Source organism: Zosterops lateralis, assembly GCF_965231275.1.
Source record: "Zosterops lateralis genome assembly, chromosome: 1".
NCBI classification, from domain to species: domain Eukaryota; kingdom Metazoa; phylum Chordata; class Aves; order Passeriformes; family Zosteropidae; genus Zosterops; species Zosterops lateralis.
This window is the reverse complement of record NC_139762.1, coordinates 37,087,408-37,099,934: the sequence shown is the minus strand read 5'-3', so window position 1 is coordinate 37,099,934 and position 12,527 is coordinate 37,087,408.

The window sequence follows — 12,527 nt, the reverse complement described above, 5'->3', positions numbered from 1 at the left end:
ATATTTCTCCTGAAAGGGTGAATGAACTGATTAAGCTGGAACTGTCATTAGCTTTTTATTGCCCACAGAACCAGGCACTGCCTCTAGTGAGATGACAGAGAAGAAATGCTGCGGGCAGCTATTTCAACAGCTCTTTACCAAACAGATTCTGCACGATTTGTCTGGCATTGAATCACTGGCTTGTGTAAACACCAGATGCAAGTGAAATGCAATGTCTTAACTAAAATGCTGTGTTTTGGCCTTTGAAAGCAATAGATTATTAAAGTTAATGCTACTGTTACCTATTTTTATTATGTAATATGTTATGTGATTTTATTATCCTCCCTGTGCCAGGGCCTGCTCTCACACCCAGAAGCTGCTGGTCTAGTGCCAGGAAAGGGTGCTGCTGAGACCCCCATGCGTGCTTTGCTCTTGGGGTAGGCTCACAGGGAATGTTTCTTGATGTCTCCAGAAATTAGGTCTTGCTGTTTGATGCCCTGAAGAAGGGCCTGGGCACCAGCAACCTTCCCATTCTTGCTCCAGTGCCTGTGCCTCTGTCCTGAGGGGTGTACTGAGTTAAGATCCCCAGGGAGAGGCAGGCACAGGGCCTTATTCTGGCCAGAGGGAAGATGTGACATGGCCTGCTGGGGTGAGTGTGGAGGAAGAGAGACATCTGCAAACAGTTAAACTACAGAGACACAGCCCATGGAGTGGGTGCCTGCCATTCTGTTCTCCAATGGCTGCCAAGAAAATCTGCAAGGAGATGCAGGGAATGCACTGTTGTCACAGGGCTCTTGCCTTCCCAACCCAGTCTCCTCTACAGCAGTGCTGGCCACAGTTTCTGGGAGTGTGTCCAGGTAAGTGCAGGACATGGGTCTATGCAGGAGAGCTCTTGCTGGGTGGTCAAAGGAGCTGGAGGTAGGCGTCCCACTGGAAGGTCACTCCTGGGGCACCTCCCCACAGCTCTCCACAAACATATATCTCATCAAGCAGCACATGTGCAGATGAAGTGGTTCAAGGTGCTCAGCCCTGCAACAGCAAGGCTATCAGGTGCTGGGTGCAAAATGTGGAGACAGCAGGGCTTTGTAGCTGTTTATAGTAAACATAGCCCTGGGAATAAAGAGGATATCCATGAAGATTATATATATTCACATGTGTACATATATACACACAGTCTACATCCCACCAAACTTTTAATTGTCTCACAGCAAACCCATGCCTGAACCTAGAACCACACCTCTTGCAAGGCTATTGCAAGACCTTACCTTGAACTTTTTTTCTTTAAGGGCAACAAAACATTTGATTTCTTTGCTCTCAGCTCTTAAAAGAACTGCATTAACAAAACACTGCTTACAGATCTGGAGAGGAGAATGGGGAAAGCTGTATGCAAAAGGATAACTGGTGATGGTAGTTCACTGCATACCTGCTGTGATGAGGGGAACCAAGACTGTCAAGAGGAGTTGCTGGTTTACTTGAATGGTGTGGCCAACTGACCTATTGCAGAATTAAGTAATAGAGTTGGCTTTACAAACAAACAATAGTATACATGACATATATTCAAGTATGAAGGCCGGTGTTACAAGCAGTAGGAAGTGCAGAGACTGAGCTGGCAGGGCATTAGTGGTATATGACAAGTCTGAGGAATTTAGCCAGAGACACAAAGAGGCTTCTGGAAACTGAGCTAGTTCTGCATCTTATGTACTGCCCAGCTAGGGTGGAGTGTCTTGTCCTGTCCAGCTCTGCAGTTACCACAACCAGCAATGCAGTGGGAGACTCCTTGATTTCTCCTTCCAGCGGCCAGATGTGGCGCCTAGGCTGGCAGGGAAGGAGGAGGAGTAGCTCATCCTCAGCATGATGCCTGCTTCATGGACAAAGTAGCAATTGAGGACGAAGTCTGAGGTTTTCCAGTACTGTTCTGCCATGAGAAAAATAATTCAATTATCTGACAAAAATATGACTTAGATCTGCTGAAATGTATTCCTTCTTGGTGAAAACACATAATTATGGAAAGTCATTAACCTTGCTGCAGAAGAGCTCTATCTTGATGCTTTAGTAATCTAAAGACAAAATGTGAAGTACCTGTTTCAAGCTCTCAGCTTTTCTTAAGCCATCTGGGATCTGCACAAGCCATCTGATAACAGGTTTGCATCACTGGTCTGTTAAATGAACTTCATTAACCTCCTGCTTCAAAACAGTGTGTAGCTTTGTGCTTCTTTTTCTATCATGCAATTCAACGAATTACCAAATATCCAAGAAAACCAGCTTTCTCTGAGGCTGGGAATAGCCAGAAACTATAGTTTTGATCACAGTGATCTTACGTCTGAACTTTTTAAATTGATCCCCTGTTTCTTCTGGCCTCTTTAAGACCAAAAGGTTTGCAACCTTCTTTTTTATTGCTGTGGCACTACATAGTGCAGAGTGAGCTAGTTTTCCATTACAAAGCACTTTTTCATTTCTCAGCATGCTGAAGCCTGGCACACAATGCTAACCCAAGATGCAGGAAGGTTTTTTAGCAGCTTAAAGCGAATTAAGCTTTCTTTGAGTTTTGGGAGCAAACAGGGTTGTTTTTTTCTGAGGGGAAAAACTGGGTGGTTTTAGCTGGAGCCTGGCAAAATTGTACATATATAGAGCCAGGAAAGCCAAGTTGTTTCTCAGGCTCTAAATATACTCTTTCTCCTTACTCTGACAGAGATTTTATTTTTAAAAACAGACAAGATTCCAGCAATCTTAGTTCTTGCTTTGAATAAGTTCCCTCTTTCGTTCATGTAGCGCGTTTGCCTTTTTTTGTTTTCCTTATTTTGTCTTGCCAGTTCAACACTGAATAGAGCCATCTCCTGTCCTAGATTTATCTGCACAGGAAATCCATCCTGTTCCCACTGCAAGCAGCTTCTTTGGATCACCCTTAGCACAACACTCTGTGGACGAGGTGATCACAAACAACATACATATCTAATCCCTGTATGATTTCCAGAGAATGCAGAGAAGGCTCATGCTGGTCTTGCACTAACTTTACCAGTCCTGGCCTGAGAAACAATGTAGATGTAACGAAGATGCAGGGCAATTATTTATGAGCCTGGTTTCCTTCTTAGATCCTCCCACCCCGAGATGTAGCTCTCATTCCCCAAAGAGGGAGTGGGCTTTTCTCTCCTCCATCACTTTTTCTGAGAAAATGTTAATAACACGACTGGTAATGTCATGTGCCTTACGGTCAGTTGCCTCTGTTTTATTTGTAAAGTATTCCAAGATGCTTGAATAAGTCCAAAATACCCTCCAGCCATAAGCCATGCTGGAGGAAAATTGATTGAGTAGACTGAAGTCATTAGAGGAAGTAAACAGTGTTAAGCAAGATATATGAATGTATAAATCTACACTGCTGTTTTGTCCATTTGAAGATCACTATGTAGCATAGATCTATGATCTCTAGATGGATTTTGACTTGAATGGGTTTCTGGCTGTGTATCAGATATTATTTCCTTACTAAAATTATGTTTTACAAAGAACTGGATTTAAAAAACTGATGTCCATCTAGTTCCCCTTAAATCACACACAGTATCTGCAGAGGCATGGGTTGTTTTCACTTTTATAACACCAATACAGCAAAAGAAATGTCCACTGTGTGCTGCCATTTATGTGCTTCCTCCTCCTAAAGGCAAAATTATCTACGTGGCCATGTGCAGTGAGCATGATGAACATTCTATTAATGTAGATCCACCCTCAAAAACTAATCTAAGACAAAATCTAAATGGAAAATTATTAAAAATAAACATCCCTTCTCGCTAAACCCACAACACAGAAAAACGTCACCTTTCTATAAGGTTAACCCTTTTGTGCTCCTTGGAGCCTGTAGCTCTCAAAGTTATCTGCCAGGGGGAGTTTTCAACAGTATGTGCTTCATCCGCACATGTAACAGAGGGAGGAAGCTGATACAGCCCATCTGTTTCACTTTTGAGGCAGAGAGCTAAGGAAGCTGATTTGCCCAGTGTAATTTGATGCGCTGAATGACAACGCCAGGAAGAGAACTCAGGTCTCGTGTGTGCACCACTCTGCTCTTGCTGCCTGAGATCAAAGCAGCCCCCTTCCTTTGGTGCATCTACCATAGACCAGGAGCTACATAAATAGCCTTGTAGCAGCACTTGTGCTCTGACAAGCACGTGATTCAGTCCCTCAGAAGAAAGTAATGCTGAGCATAGTTACACTTGTAGTTAGTGGAAATGTCCCATAGGAGAAATAGTGTCCAGTGCACAACTTGCAATCCCATTTTTCAGTCCCAAAATCTTTAAGCTTCAGTATCATTCTATTAGCTAATGATACCACATTTCCTACATTAAGAACCTCTTATGACATCACTTCTGAGTGTTGTCAACAGTTCTTGGTTCACTAAAACCACACTGAACACACAACAGCAACAAAAAAGTAAGTAGATGGGGTTGTTTTCTTCTTGACCAGACTTTCTTCTTGATGCAAACAGAAAGCTTTCAGTTGGGGCCATAGCATAGAAGTCACATAGAAGTCACATTGTGCCATTGCCTCTCTGAGTGGCACAGTCAGCTTTGCTGGAACACCACCTCTATGAGCGACCTGCTGTGTGCATCTCTAGGAGAAATTTAGCTGAATATTGCAAAGGTGATGAAAGTAAGGACTTGAATAAGACCTTCAAAACCCCTATAAAGCTGGTTTCACATTTCAATAAAAGCTATAATTCTCTTTCCTTATTACATAAAGTAACTTTCTAGCTCTAACAGCCAAGGACAGAAACCAAATTAAATAAAAAACACTGTAATTGTATGATATGGGGAATGAAATACTTTTAATGTCCTTAACAGTGTCAAATTCCCATTTAACAAATGAACAAGAAAAAATGCTATGCTTTGGTATATTACCTATTGCAGTGTTCAGGGTTGCAGACATAGGAAAAAAAAAATCTTTTGAGTCTAGATACCTGCTAGAAATTAGTTCAATAGATCCAGGTACAAGGATTCAAATTAAAACGGTCTCTGAATTCATAGTGAAAATTCTGCAAATTCATTTTGTCCAAATATTCCCTGCCAGTGGGATCCCTGACTACCAGCTCAACACTGGCCTGACTTCCACTTAACTTTCCTTTTTCAGTATTGGCAGCCCATGCTCAGAGACCTCTTATAAAGTATGATATACCCCACATTATATTGATGGAGTTTTTAATGAACCTTATTAAATGGAGATGATAGATACCTGCCTCAAACAAGCTAAGGGTGAGCCGTAACATGGTACCAAACCTTAAAATGCACCAAAACACAAAGCTACTGTGATAGTTCACGCTTGCTTCTTGTTGTAGCCTAAGTTTTGCTGTTATGTGTTTTGCTGTTATGTTATCTCATGTGAGTTTTGTTTCCTGTGTACTTCTCCAAACTGGTGAAATCCTTGTGCAACAGGGCTGGCACCCATCCATCGAGGAGAGCAGGCTCTGCAGCAGACACTGCTCCAGTGCCTGACAGCCTGAGAACTGCCATGGTTAAAGGATCAGGCTGGGAAGTAAAGGAGAGAAAGTAGTCATCCTAGCTACAAGCAAGGGGATATTTCACACAAAAGCAGGAGCTAACAAAGATGAGCTTTTTACCAGTGAGGTCAGGCTGTGCAGAGAGGGAGACAGAGGCATCTCTGTGGCCACATCCTCAGGACACCCTGAGCCAGCAGAGGAAAGGAGCTGAGCCAAGGAAAAGAGGTGAAACTCAGCCACAGCAAGTTGTTACACACTCTTTTCTCAGAGAAGATGAGCAGTTAATTTTACAAGATTAAGCACAAGAAAATCTCCCACTGGCTGCTATAGAAGCCTCCATTTACAGAGTTCCCCAGAGCCATCAGGACACATACGGGTTTGGTCACTCCATGGGCACAGCTCTGTCCTGGCTGCCTGAAATCACCACTGAACTTGCCCAGAACTTGCTTAGGCCAGGGACATCAGTGTTTGGTCACCACTGAGGACTGAGGGGCTCCTTCTTGTAGGGACATAAGAACGCTCGGTCCTCCAGGACTTCTGAGCCCACTGGGTATTCTGCAGGCAAAACAATGCCGTTTGGGAATTGTGTTAAAAAACCCAAAAGTGCAACAACCACATCCTGCTTATTAAAGCCTTAAGGCTGGCAAAAGTCATCATGATGAGCTTTCCTCACCTCTTCCTCCAGTTACATTTATCTTCTTGTCAGGCCTTCTTGTAGCCAAACAATAACAAATATGCCAGCAGTTTAAAGCTCTTTTCCCCAGCCTGCCTAGGAACCACTCCAAGTCCTGACATTTACCCAATCCAGAAACTGTTTTATTTTGCCAAGGTTTCTCCAGACCCCACACAATACACTCAAAAGCTTTACTTCTCAACTTGCACCATACCTAGACAGTAGCTGCCATTCTTAAAGGCAAACTCGTCAAAGCACAGCAGGTATTAATAAACACCTGCTGCTTTTCTTCTCAAGCAAAGCAATGAGAAGCTGCTTAAGGTCTGTTTATATGATTCTTAAAAAGCAAAGTTCTTCTTTCTCCCCAGAAGCATTATTGATTTAATTGAAGAACTCCCCTGGGGGAGGGGGTTGCCTGCAGAAAGGTTACAGCCTGTTAAGAAAAAATTATCTCCATCAATTGTCAGCTCTTTAACCTAATGATGACAATCTTGAATAGCTTGTTCTACTCTGCAAAATTACATACAGCACTTAATTAGATTAATTAGCAAAATAGAGTTATCATAAAGAGTCTGGCTCTATATTTCAGTGCCAGAAAGGAAGGGTGGGGGAAAGACAAAAAAAGTGTGTATATTAGTCTGAATGAAACCTGTCACTCATTAAATACTAACTGGTAACTGCTGTGGTTTGATTGTTGAAAATTTGTTTTCATGTCTATTTTGAAATCCGAAAAATAAGCTTTAAAACTTCTCCTTTTTTGATGGATACTTGCAACGAATACAACTTAGGATTGCTTGTTGCTGTCCTTCCAAAGGATAGTGTTTCAAAACAATGATTCCATCCTTAAAGAAGCAGAGAAGTGCTGTAAATGGAGGTAGCATGAGGCAATGAGGTTGCTCTGACAGGTTTCTCAGCATCACAGCCCTGTGCAAGCACAAGTTTACCAATTTCTTCAGAAAAAGCATACTTCAAAAAAATGAAAGAAGCACATAAATTGGTGGTCTTTGCCACGCCTGAGATGTGTGCGACTCAAAGAATAGTGTTTTGTGGGTTTGCAGTACACACCAAAGTGAGTCAATGTTATGTTTCATATTTCCTGCTGGGGGAGCATCAACACTCACATGATGTTCAGCAGCAAAACCCAAGCGCTGGTCTGTGCTTTGTTTATTGAGCATAAACTCCTGTTTCACACTGAAGATGCCATCTGCTCTTACTGGGTCAATTGATGTTTCAGAGTCATACAACATTACTTCAACCAAATGTTTATCACTAAAGGAGTGATACCTCTTATGCTTTAAGTAAGAAGGATGGATATGGATCCCTTTTTTTACTGTAGAAATATTAAAAGAATTGTTCAGAAACTTTCTGAACATTTGACATTGTTTCTGACTAAATGTGGTAAGCTGAGAAAGTTCCCAGGACAGAAAAACCAGAAGAGCAGTAGTGCTCCAAAGGAAACATAGACATTTTCATTATCTGGGCCATCATGGAAAAAAACGTAAAGCGTTATTTACATTGGACAGCTGGGTAGGGGGAGAGAGGGGCAATCAAAGAGTGGCAACTTACTAAATTTATATTAAAGTTATTTTACGAAGCAAAATCTCAAGTAAGCTTACCTTCTTCCTTGCTATAATTATAACTTGGTAATTTTGTACTATGCTCCATGTCATGCCCCATACCTTCAATTTTAAAATAATTCAAACCATCTGAAATTAGTTTAATGATACTAATATGTAATTAACTTCAAATGGGTAGACACCACCTAGGAGTGTTTCTGGATGAGTGCCATGAGTGCCTGATGTCTGCTTTCAGTTTCTTTATACTGATCTGAAAAACAATATAATTACATATCCAATTTACAGAGAACACATATAACCATGTAAATAAGTGTAAACATAAGTGAAGTGAAATAATTTGTACAGATAGATTTGCATCATTTGACTACATGACATCATTAAATGCATTTAGGAAAGAAAAAACCTTGTGATCAGTAATGGAAATTCATGTGATATATCACTAGCAAGGATCATGTCTCTGTCATTCCTGAAAACATTTTCATAGTGTCAACACCAAAATTTATGCTGAGAGATCAAAAAGGATTAATAACGAAAGCTAAAGAGTGACTTGAGGCATTGACAATGCACTTCAGTGAGATACTTCAAGCTGATACATAATACATGTTCCATCATGGTTAGACTACAGGAAAGATTTCAGATTAGAGAGGGAACTGTGATCCCGGTATATGAGTGAAAGCTCAAGGCAGACAAACTCAAAACTCAAAGTGCAAGTTCTACCATGAGAAAAACTAGCCTTTGAAAAATATAACCTGCAAAAATTGTTTAGTTTTTAATTTTAATAATTTCAGAGCTCTGAGGAAGGAAGGGATGTAGATTTTAAAAGCTGCTGAAGGTGAAGAGTCTACACAGGAGAACTAGGTAAACTGGCGTTCATATGTGGTGTTAGGCAGACTAAGTTACCTGAAGTGTTTCAATCTAAATTTCTGAATACCTCTTTCTCATATATTAAAAGGATATTTGCCAGAATTTTTCAGTAAAGTGGATCTGAGAACAACTTAAGCCTGCACAGTGGCATTCCTCATGCTGAGGAGACAGAGCTGTGATGTTTTTTTTTCCTTTTCTGCAGAGGTGCAGAGTAAACAAACAGTGGCTGGTCAGATCATAAATTTAGCTGTGTGGCAATTTTCAGGAAAGGAGGCAAGATTGTTATAAATAGGAGTAGACAAACCAGCTGAGATAAAATTAGAAACAACCTCAGCCTGGACCACAGATTAATATTTACACAAAATATGCGGTAAAATTGGAATATAAATAACTCTCAGTGGCTAAAGTCAGGATGTTTTACATGAGTAAAGCACCCTAGGGAAGACATCTGATGGCTATTTGCATCATGACTTGACAATTTCAAAGATGGGGTCCCAGAAGTGTAGCCCCACAAAGCCTGATTTTCAATGGTGCTTCTCCATATTGAGAATTTTGATCTATGTATAGCCATTCCCAGCAGCAGTGATGACATCCATCTGGCCCAGCTTTTGCTCACCTAGCACGGAGTTTCTTCTAAATAGCACATGAGATCTCTCAGTGAGTGTGGAAGTAGTTTAGTTTTTGTTAAGTATTCTCAGGGAGACAATCCACAGCTCTGCCACAGGGTAGCCATAAATAGATTGTGGTGCACCCCAAGTAACATGTTACACATAAACCATACAGAGCCTTCCTGCCACATCCCAGGATGCCAGCACACCTATATTCATTCCCACAGACACTCAGTCATGTGTTCAGCTGGGCTCAACAACACAGTATGGTTTGAGGTCTACAAAAATATATTTCTTTCTCAAAATATTCCAGGCCAGAGTAGCCTCAGCTCAGTCTCCAAGCACCCCTGAGATGTCATTTCTCCTCTCAATTACGGGCACTAAACAACTCTTTCTCTGTTTGCGATTGGCTTTCTCAGGGAAGCAATTTGGAGGCTGAGCTCAGCAAGCACAAAATTTATGCTACTTGGAAAAAGATGAAATTCTGTTTCTTAGAAGGGTGTTGGCCATTCTTTACAAGACAAAGCCATTGATTTCAGAGTTTTCCTAGCTCAGTAACAGGACAAGCAGTAAACCCATGCAAGCATTTGAAGGTCTCTGGAGACACACCGCTCTGCAATGAGATGACAGACACAGAAACTAGGAAGAGCCCATAGTGGATTTCACCTCAAAATGTCTCTGATGCACATGATATGTGCAAGACCCATGCACAAAGTCTGCTCATACCCATCTCATGTTCTTATATAAATCTCATGCACAGATTTATATATTAGAAGCTCCTTTAATTAGGGGCACGCCTCTCCAATGCTCCAGCAAGACTCAACATCCTCTCCTTTATCAGTGCTGTGGGCCAGCATCCAGCTTGGCAGAGCAAACCCAAGCAAACCCATCCAAGTAACAAAGACAACCATTGCTGTGACCCGTTTGAATTCATTGCACTTTCTGTTAACAGCTCCTCCTTCACTGAGTTGCCTCTGTACAGCTGTGAGGTCAAGATGCAGCACAGGATGCATGAGGTAGTTGGTCACAGTCCTTCCTACCCAACAGCACACGAGGCCTGGTGGAAGACAGGCCCCACACGTGTGAGCAGCTGACAACATTAAGCCAAAAACTGTGGTGTTGTTGGGAGTGTGTTCACACCTAATGCATGGAGCCAATGAGAGAACAGTGACTTGCAATGTGCCCAATCCTATTAAAAAGGGGAAAGACCTGACCATTCTCCTGCCCTGCTCTCCACTCGCTCCATAAATGTGTTGGATGCAGAGGAAGCTGCTGTGCTGGGGCTGGGGTTTGGGTTCCTTGCTCACTTGCCCACTGCTGTGGCATTAGAGTTTGAAGCACTGCAGGAAAAAAAGTTAATAAAATAAGTTCACTCCATTTCTCAGTCATTTAGACTATTTTCAAGTGTCAGATTTCATTTCACAAACCCCTCGTGTTGCATCTGAAACCAGTTGGCAGTTTGAAACTTTTGAGAACAGTTTCACAATGGATCATACAGTATGTGGTAATATGGTTTTATGGTACCAAGACTGGTGTTTTCTGTTTCTGCCTTTTAAGCCTTCCAGCCAAATGTAAATTTAACTCTGTTTTCAGCACAAGCATCCTTCCAACTCCAGATCACCTCAGCATGCTTCAAACCTCTGGAGAAGCCTGAGCTTTCAGCTTATGTTTGCAGTTCAGCTGACTACAACAATTTACTTGAGAAAGAGTTGGCAATCCATCCTATTTTGTCATCTTCCCTGCTTCATCTGCAATGTTAGAGCTCTTTCAGTCCTAAAAGAGCTGTGTACATGAGAAGAAGAACAAAGTCCTACTGATGAGACATTTAAATGCCATAAAATGTCACTACATCAGATAAACTTCAAGATCTTCAAAAAGGATTAAAAGTGCAGAGAGTTTATTGGATGCTGACATGCAATTAATAGCACTTTTACATGCAATGACTTCACACACTGTTTCTATGCAGTTTTAAATGTCATGTAAGTGTATAAATTCCATTCAAATATAACCTTTATTATGAGAGCATCAATAACAGAAAAATCTAATTAAAGAATGAAAGGCTTGCTGGAAACATAACCTTTTTCATATCAAATCGGTAATGAATTCATAGAACTCTATGAAGGATATTATTTCAGAGGAGGACTGGCAGGCCCAGAGAAAACTCTGCCTTCCACCACATGGTTTTGTGGAAATTCCTCCTCTCTTTTCAGCAGCCCATCCTCTGCCTTTCTAATCCTGAGTGAATTATTATTCAAAGTGGCTGCATAAAAACACATGAAAATAGCAGCTGCACCTTTGAAATCCTCCTGTTTTTTTCAGCTCGAATCATCTGCACTGGGACACTTGTCACCTTGCCACAGTCTATTACACCCAAGCCTATGGCTGATGAATTACAGCTCTGTGAATCGTCCTGTCTAGCAAATTGCCAGCATAGGAGAAGGAACCAAGAATCACTACCAGCATTACAGAACACCATGGACAATGTAATGGCAGGCTACATTTCCCTTGGTCAATGCTTACCCCAGAAAAGTAGGCCATGGTGTCCTTCAAACCATAATGAGAATTACTATGGAGAGGACTGTCAATCTACATAACAGAAGAAATGAGGCTTGACAGTTCAGAAAATTGAGGATAAGTACAGTAGCAGAACCAATTACTGCAAAAGGATTCATTTTTTTCTGCATGCTCAGTCTAAAACAGCTAGAAATGACCCAGGCCAAAGTTGTTGCCTGATTTTGACAGAAGATCCTTATCTGTTTCTAGCTGCTGATTTTGCCTGGGAAGACAGAATGTGATAAAGCTGTGTTTAGGGTCTGTCTCTCCCTAAACCATAGTTAAGTCCAAGCTATGAACATGCCCCATCACAAATGTACGATCAGGATCGTTTTCATCCCTTTCTTGTTTTTTTATTATATCCTTATAGAAACATCATAAATATAAATATGACTATATATAAAAGTATTTTTTATCTTATTCTTTGCATTGCCAAACATCACTGGCTTTCTTCTGGAATGATTATTCATAAATTATTACTCTTTCCTCCAGATTAATCAAAGATTTTACAAGCCACTTGATACATACTGTAGACTGATACTGAGAAGAAAGGTTCAGAAGGGTGTCTGAAGAGTACAAGATTTCATGTGCCTTTCTCTGTGACCCTCTGCTCCCTAACACTGCAGGGTTCCCCCACCCCTGTTTCAGAAGTGCTTTCACTGTCAGTCCCCAGCCCCTTTCTTTCTCAGATCTTGCGGAACAGTCCACCCTGCAGCTGATCACAAGATGCTTGGGGTTGAATGGAACCTCTGGAGGTCATCTAGTCCAACATCCCTGCTAAAGCAGGTTCACCTAGA